Genomic DNA, 7,085 nt, shown 5'->3' with positions numbered 1-7,085 from the left:
AATGTTTCCTAGAAAAAAAGAAAACGTCACTACCAGGGGAGGACAGCAGAGAGAGGCCAAGGGCAGAGAGCGCTAGAGGGGGTTCAGGAGACGGGTTCCCCCAGCCTGGCCCTCCGCCCTGTGTGTGCCTTGTACTGTCACTCCCCCTCTCTGGGCACCAGGTTCCATATTGGATGGACCGAATAGTCTCCATGGTGTCTGTCAATGTTGTTACACACACACACACACACACACATACTCCCACTCTCTTTCTCTCTCTCTCTCTCTCACACACACGTGCTCTCACATGCATGCACAGTCACAGACACAAAGACACAGACACAGACACCAGATTCTTTGCTCCCTGCCTGGAGCAAATGTGGGAAGAAGGGAAGACAGGATCAAGACCTTACAGAAAGTACAAGGAAGGGACTCATCTCCAGAAAGGTATCCAGGGTGAGGTTATTGCTTTCCAGCATCCTGCAAGGTATTGAGTTTCAATAAGGGGGAACAGCACATGGGCCCGCTGCCCAGGCTAGAGGCCTAGCTCCAAGGTGGGGCACAACTAGAGGTGGGGTTTCCATCTGCCTGTCCTCAACTGCTGTCCTCACCCTGAACAACATCCAGGTGAGCTCAACTGAGTTGCCCCCACAATGGGGCCAAGAAGTTTGTGAACACTTGAGGTAAAGTCTCCTTCTGAGGGTGGGCCTTACCAGGCCCTGGACCTTGTGCTTTCCTTTTTTGTCCAAACACAGGGGGTGACACAGCAAGTGCTGTGTGAACTGGTTTACTGTTTCACTGTTCACAGGTGGTCAGGCTGTGTGGCCAAGGTAAAAAGACAGACAGTGCCACTCAGGGAAGTGACCAGCACTTGAATTGAGGTTACTGAGAACAGACAACATACATACCAGGCTCAAGGGGCACAGTGTTACTTACAGCAAGAGAGGAGAAATATAGCACACAAGTTCCAGCCCCTTATGGTACATTGGTCTCCTATGGACAACAGATCTGTTCCACAATCAGTGCCCCATGTGACTCAGGTACCCACTTTGTACTGCAGTGCAGAAAGCTGGAAGTGTTCCTAAGGGCCATTGACATACATGCTTAAGTAGAACAAAGAAGTAAACATCAAACCAAGAACAGGGAGACCGTAAGCCCAGAACGGTTTTCCAGGGCAATGGCCCTAGGGACAGGGAACAGTTGGGAGAGGATGGGGGTATGGAGTGTGTAAGACTTCAGGAGATTGCCTTTCTCATTACTCACAGAGCTTTTTCTTGACTCCCTCCTATCTTCCTCCCATTCCCAGAAGGAAAGAAGCCACTGAGCCACTCCAGGGAAAGGTCCTGAAAGAGCCAGGAAGGGGCACCACCAGGGCCACAAATGACAGATCAAAGTCTGAGGCAAGGGATGTGCTGGGCCTGGGCATTGAGTATACTGAAGGACCCAGGAGGGCTAGCTTGAGTGGAAAAGCAAGTACTGAAGTGTGAATATGATCTAAGAGAGAAATACATGGTAAATTCCTAGTTAGCCACGAAAGGCACAGACCTCTTTCTCTGGTGAGTCCTGCAGGAGATTCATTTTTTTAAAGGTTCACTTTGCCTTAAGTGTTCTATTGCTTCCTTATAGGAACAGCTTCTCCAAAGGGGACAGCCCGCTCACCAGCGCCCAGGGTTGCCAGGTGAGCAGGTGAAAGAGTGGGGATGGTTCTGTATAGCACATACACTTGCTGGAGACACAACTTATGGTCCTGGTCTTTAGACCAAGAGTGGAGACTAAAGTCTTGGTCATCTTTGTTAAGGAAGGACTTAGTAAGGTCTGGGGCAAGGAGAAGTGACATAGCTCTACAGGCCTGACCAGTGATCCCTGGGATCAGAGACAAGTAAAACTCCAGGATACAGGGTCATTTACAACTCAAGGCTGAACACACCTCCCTCTCACCCTGCCCAAGGCTGATAGCCAGGGCCAGCAGTCATGGGCTACAAAGAAAATGCCAAAGCCACCTCAAACCCAAATTTCTCTCTGGGCCAGCTGCCTAGTCTACCAATGGCTATTGGTTTCTTTAGTAAATGGCCCAACCTGTCCTCTCCAGCCCAAAAGCTGAGCACTCCCAACTTTCTCTAATCCCCAATGTCTCAGTCCCATCCTTACTTAACCACCCACCCCAGGTTCCATCCTGGAAACCTGACAGTCTCAGCTTTCTCAGTTGCAATAAGTCTTTGAAAGCCTTGGGCATGATGGAGTGAATTGAGTTGTCAAAAGGAAGCTATGAGCAGAGAAAAGGGCTGGGGAGTCTCACAGTGTCCCATGCTCTTTTGCCCCAGGGAAGCTCAGGGCCCAAGTGAAGAACCAGGTCCTTGAATGTTGTCCCTGGCCCCATTGATTATCCCAGGTTCCAAGTTTTTGACCTGGGCCTGCCCAAAATCGTATTCCCTCCCTTCCATTAAAACACATGGGGCTTTGCCAAGTCAAGTGGACCTGCACTGGGAGCCCGCACTGAGGAGGGTGAATGGATTTTGCAGAAATTTGGTCTGCCTCCACCTGCCCTGCAGATTATGTCTGATTGTCTGAAGCAACTAGCAATAAGTGGTGACTTCATCTTCCCTTGCTCAGACCCAAAGTATTGGAATCATCCTTGACTACTCTTTCTTGCATATCCCACATGCAATCCAAGTTTGGTTGGTTCTCCTTTCAAAATCCATCCAGAATATTCCCACTCCTTACCACTTACATTGCTCCCACTCTAGTCCTTGCTAATATCATCTCTCACCTGGATGACTGCAAGACCCTCTGGATTCCTCCCTGCTTGTACCTGGAGTTTTACCTTCCTTCTTCAACCAACTTTCAACATATAAGCCAGAAAGGCCTCTGTTCCAAACTCTCCAATGGCTTCACCCAAGTCCTTGTCATGGTCTACCAGTTCCTGCCCAACTTCGCCCCTCATCATCTTTCTGACTGCATCTCCTACCACTTTCTTCTCATTCCATCTGCATCAGCCACACTGGCTCCCTGGCTGTGTTGAGTGTTTTCTTCCCACGTCCCGCATGGGTCAGGGTTCAGGAACTGGATCAGAGCCGCACACAAATGAAAATGAAAAGATAAGAGATAATTTGGGAATATTGGGGGGCCAGGCAGGCAAGTCCAACTCAAAGGGAAGGACTTCCTCCCATGCTCAGGCCTCACCAAGCTTTTATTGATTCTGGGATGCACCCATAGCATAGCCCTTAGGCAGGTGACCCCCTGCAACAGGCAGACTAGCTCATCAGCAAGGATGTACCTAATAATAAATGGGGGAGTAGTTTCAGCTACCACTGTCTGGACAAACAAAGGTGGCGCCTAGCTCCAACCTTTGCTAGGGCTTCAAAGGCACCCAGCATTGGGGGGAGGGGGTTCTCTGTCTATGTTTATCAGATAGTGAAGGCAATAAACAGTTTCCCACAGGCTGTCCCCCAATCATGTCAAGCATACTCCTGCCTCAGAGTGGTGCTTACACTGTCCATTTCTCCAGATATCTGCATGTCTTGCCCTCTCACCATCTTGGGGTTCTTACTCAAATGTCAGTGAGGCTTTCTGTGACCACCTATTTGAGATGGCAATGTGTACCCCTGTTCCTGGCCCAACACTCCCTATGTCATTTTCCTGCTTCATCACCAGCTGGCATACTATGTCATTTATGTATTTTCATTTATTATCTGTCCCTCCTCACTCTAGCAGCAGCCCCAAAGGAGCTGGGATTTGTAGTAGGGCTAGTCTCTGCTATATCTCCAGCATCAGGACAGTACCTAGAATACACTCAGAAAATAAATGCTGAGTGAACTAGCAGTGAAACCCTTTAAAACAAGCTGAAAAAAACCCTACCCCTCTTAACTCTGGCTGGTGCTCAGGTGAGAGTATCTCCAACATGGGGCTGTGAGTTCAACAGGGCACCTGATACAGGGTCAAACACTTTGTGGATGCTCAGTGTTTGGTCAATGAATAGACACTATGGCAAATTGGTAGGCACATATAAGGTGATCACAATAATGGTTTCTCCTTCCCAGTAAAATGTTTACATTTCAAAGGGGTCCCCAGATGACCCCAACGATGAGCCTGCAATGGTGGAAACTCTGGGCCTGAAGCTGGTGGAAAGAGCCACTTTTTTGGAACAAGTAGGATTAGAAGTGCCACTTGAGTTGCACTCCTGCCCTTAAGCTCATACTCCCTGGCACAGGTTCATGTATTCAACAAATATTTCTTAAGCACATACTTTATGCCAGGTTTTATGCAGAATGGCAGGGTTCTACCCTCAAGGAAGCTCATCCAAACCCTAACCTTGGCCTTTCTGTCTAGCTTTTATTTATTTCTCCATTTCCTAATTCTGAACCTCAGAGGGAAGGGTAGGGAAACAGACCCAGAGAGGACAGGTGCATCATCAGGGCCCAGGACACACCAGCACCCTCCTGTAGAGGTGGGTGAGTCCTCAGGCCTTTCCTTCCAGTTCACCCCCATTGAGGCAGAACCTGACTACTGATTCAGGCTGCCTGAGGGCCAAATGGGGCCAATCTGACCTGGGGATGGCCCATCTGAGTTTTTAATAGACATTTTTAAAAATCCATTTAGTGAGCACTGCTAAATTAGTAGGCTGGACTGACCCAATGTGCTGAACTTGATGTTGCGTGTGGGCTGCAGCTTCAGTGGGTGCCAATAAGCCAAGAGTGATTGACCATTCCTACTGAAGCTACATAGAATATATTATATAATGTACAACAGTTCAATTTCAATTCCATTAGCTTGACACATAGAATATGGGGCACTCTGAGAGTTTCTTGACAAAAGCCACCATATACTTGCTTTTTATCTGTCACTCCCTCTTTTTTGCTATCCTTTTTCTTAAACTCTCACCTCTTTTCCTGCTGTTCTTTCTGTCCCATATCTCCATCCAGCATTCACTGAGAACTAGCAGGCACTGTGCTGAGGTCTGGGCCCAGAGTTGATTAAGGCCCAGAATCTGTGTACAAGGGGCTCAAAAACCCATGTGGGCAGCAAATATGGAAACTATTTCAATACTCAATAACTGACAAGTGAGAGACAGGTACAGCCTGGAGGGCGAGGAATGAGAAGTGGGTAGGGGTAGCCAGGATAGGCTTCCTGGAGAAAGCACTATTTAAAAGTCTTGAAAGGTAAGTAGGAATTAGGTAGGCAATGGAGAAGACCAAGAAAGGCATTCCAATTAAAGGAACAGCATAAGTAAAGAGAAGAGGGCTGGAGGTGTATGTAGGCATCAGGTTCCAGAGAATTGCATATGGCATGTTGAGCCAGTGTCTTCCAAACTGGGTTCTGCTGAATGGTACATCCCATGACAAAAGATGGGGTGGAGAAGTATACATTAGCATAGTACAACTGCTGATCTGTTCTGCAATAAGACACCTGAGTGCCCTTGGAACCTCTTTTTATCACTGCCACATAGTTTTGGAAATGCTGCCATAGACACTAGGGAACCAGTAGAGGGTTTTAGGCTGGGATTGATGAGGTGGGGCCCATACTTTGGAAGGCTCACTCTGGATGCTGTGTGGGTTTGTGGACTGAAGAGGGGAGAAAGAGCCGCAGGGAGACCAAGAAATAAACTGCTGAGATCCTCCAGGCAAGAGATCCAGCCCATGGCAAGGGTGCAACAGGGAGGGTGGGTGGCATGGGAGCCTGTCTCTGAATTTGGCCCAGTCCATGTACCATGAAGCCTGCCCAGTTCAATCCTAGACCTGTCTACACTATCCCCACCCAGACTTCTTCCACCCTCCTAGCCTCAGTTCCTTCAGACTACCCAGGATGCCAGGGTGCTGACACTCAGGAGGCTGGGTCTCTCCATCCTGAAATCTTAAAAGGCTGGGGTCCCATAAGGTCCACAGGCCTCAATTACATTTCTCCCTAATGGGATTTGCAGCTTCGGTGGGCCTCGCTCCAGTCTCCCTTCTATTTTATGAAGCATTGTATGACTTCTCACTAGAGGGGACTGATGGAAGTGATGAAAAAAAGTGAGGGGGGAGAGTGCAAATAGCTGCTCTTCTCCCCATGGATCCGCTTCATTTCTTCATTCTGGCCAAGTGTAGAGTCAAGGGCAGGTGGAAACACCCTGACAGGCTACTCCTGTGGGCAATGCTGATGGGCACCTTCCCCACATGGACACACACTGTATACACCAAACAGGGTACCTGGATGGCCTAAATATACATAAAAGGGAGCACATAGCTGGTGATACTCTTGTACTTACTCAGAGGCATGTGGGTACACATACATGCACATGCAGCTACATGACATTTTGATCTGGTTGCTTTGATGGGGTGAATTAGACATAAAGGTATTTTTACAAGGCCTAAAATCAAACCATTAAACATTCAGCTTTAAAAAAGGAGTATTATCTAGTGCTCTTTGAAAAGGACATCCTCATCTCACCACTTCACCTCACTCTGTTGGTGGTTCAGCTCTGATGGGGGCTGGTGGTGGAATTCAGGAGTGACGGAGGCTCAGGGATGTTGAAGGAGCCTATTATCTGACAATAAAAATGTGGTGATTCTATGTGGTAGCACAGCTATCTCGCTGTGTTCAATGGCTCCAGCAGAATGGTCCTCAAATTCCTGTGTTAAGATGTGCTGATTATGGTTATGCATGGAGATGCAGGACACATGTCCTCATAGTGGCACAGAAAAAGAATACATGCCTGCAGAAACACACAGGAGTCTCTAACATACATCTTTTATTCTTCTCATTTACTGGTTGTGCAATACTGGGTGATGGGGTGTCCATGGTGGTTACACCAGCCTCGGGGTAAGGGCAGAGACATATGGGAACTTACAGCCCTTCAAAATGTGGGCATTGGATGAAATACTTCTCCCGAAGCTGGTGGGGCTGAAGAAGTGCTTGAGACCCAGGCCTGAGCTGAGAACCACCATTCTATATGGTCGTGAACCCGCTTTCACTGCTAAATTCCACGGCATGGACACTGTGTGCTGCTCATAAGGCTCCTGCTGGAGGTGAGAGGAAACTGGGGTGGGCGGAGCAGGCCTCTCTGTGAAGGCAGTGAATGTGTTGATGTGGAGAGAGCACTGAACTATGACTGGCCAACTGCCAAGAGGGTG

Source organism: Myotis davidii, unplaced genomic scaffold (genome assembly GCF_000327345.1).
Source record: "Myotis davidii unplaced genomic scaffold, ASM32734v1 scaffold1520, whole genome shotgun sequence".
NCBI lineage: Eukaryota > Metazoa > Chordata > Mammalia > Chiroptera > Vespertilionidae > Myotis > Myotis davidii.
This window is presented reverse-complemented; position numbering follows the sequence as displayed.